Genomic DNA, 2026 nt, shown 5'->3' on the forward strand with positions numbered 1-2026 from the left:
GTATGACACACTTAATTTTTTTCTGTGCTTAAAATTTTCTCACATTTAGGATTAATTTTGCTATAGAATGTCTTATCATAGCATCATAGAATTCTTGAATGCTTTGCTAATTTTTCCACTTGTCACAGAGTGACTAATGCATCAAAGGTTTGGTGTCTCAGGAGTGTCCATGCAATTCATCACAGAGCTGGCTTGGTCCATCAGTTCAGGCTATTCTTTGGGTATGTTTGATATCCACAATTACTTAAATTGAACTTTACTATCACAAATGTTTGAACAAAAGAAATGAGAAATTCCCATGTGTGCCTGGCTGTGCCATCTTTGTGCATCCAGCAAGATGAACAATGGAAATGTCACCACGTGGCTTTACAGAGTTGTTGGAACCAAGTAGCACATCCTCAATATCTGCACACAGCAAGTATCCAGCCTTGCAAACATGTCTACAAATTAGTCAAGTCCTCTGTTTGTTTCACATATTTCACTGTTCTTAGGACTAAAACTCCATGCTCATGTTCCACATGAGTTTTCACTAGTAAACAAAACCTTTTGGAGGAAGAAATGATACAACTTTATCTATAGTTCTTGTGAAAATAATGCAATTTAAGTTTTAGAAAAATTCCAACTACAATTACATTATAAAGCAGTAGCTATCCATACATATTGCATGAAGAGTCTGTATTTTTTGTGTGAGTCACATTTTGTTGGTTCCAGCCAGCATCTTTTTTTGAAGCTTTAGCCTAAGGACAAGAAGTTTAGTGCTGCAAAATTTGTGTGCTCTAGATCTGGCCAGCAGAGCAGCTGGGGATGTGCTTGTCCTGGTGCATGTGAACAAGCCTGTTACTTGATGGAATTGGTCAGACACAAAATATCAAAAAAATGGATTTTGTTTACAATTGAAGTCAGTAAGGGAAAAGGAGCTGAAAAGACCATTGAAATCCCTGAACTGCAAATATGGTCAGGACCCCCATGGTTTAAACTTCCAGGCTTCTCTTCAAGTCCCTTTCTGTCTTCTGTCTCTTCTCTGCACTGGGAGACTTTGATATTTATAGTTTAAAGACAAGCTAAAATGCTAACTTTCTAGTTTAATTTCTACAGCAAAATCTGGATGTTCAAGTGCAGCATTTACTCTTTGAAGTCAAACTGCTTGTATTCTACAGGGACTTCAAAGACAAACTGGTGTTACCTCCTTCAGGAAAGAAGTGTTGAAGGGTTTAGGAAGAGGGTTGGCAAAACATGACAGGTTTGCGGAGAAAGTCTGTAATATTTTTAGGAAAATCCATGCAGATTATAGAGAAAGGCCTCTTAAAATTCAGGAATATAAGGGAGTAGACAGCGGAAAAACTAAAAGAAGTATTTGATAGTATCAGCAACTTGAAAATAAAAGCCAACTCAAGTAGAATCTGGAATTCTTTCGCTAAAGAAAGCCTTTTCTCATGACTTTCGTTGTTTTCATTTTATGCAAAACTGCTAGTGCAGCTTTACATACATAATCTGGTGTAATTTAGAGAATAGTCTAATCTATTAACTAATAATTTTACGATTTTTCATGCAAGTTCTTGGTATTCTCACTTGCTGTAAGCTCTTCCAAGGGTGTATCTTTTTTCTTTTAGCTTGTGGAGTCCAGGTTATTTGCTTTCTTCAGGTACTAATGCTCTCTTCTCAGTCTGGAAGCAAAACATCTAATCTCACAGACAGAACTCATTTAGTGAACATTATCCAGTCTGTAAGCTACAAGAGCCAGAGACCTCGCTGGTGGGAGCCAGCATATTCCTGATGGAAGCAGTGAAGCCATGCCAGTTCATGCTGCTTCAGAAACCTCTGTCTCTATTTGGCTGACATGAGGCTGATGCGTCCTCTTCCAGCAGTCTAGAGTACAGATTGTACTAGCATTGATCTGGTGATGAGACAACCATCAGGAAAGGAGAAATTCTCAGCCTTGGAAGGGTGATCTGATTTTTTCAGGGAAGTCCAATGAGTGACAAGGGAAGATGATGATACAAAACATCATAGAATCATAGAATCAACC

Source organism: Acanthisitta chloris, unplaced genomic scaffold, assembly GCF_000695815.1.
Source record: "Acanthisitta chloris isolate BGI_N310 unplaced genomic scaffold, ASM69581v1 scaffold44035, whole genome shotgun sequence".
Lineage (NCBI taxonomy): Eukaryota > Metazoa > Chordata > Aves > Passeriformes > Acanthisittidae > Acanthisitta > Acanthisitta chloris.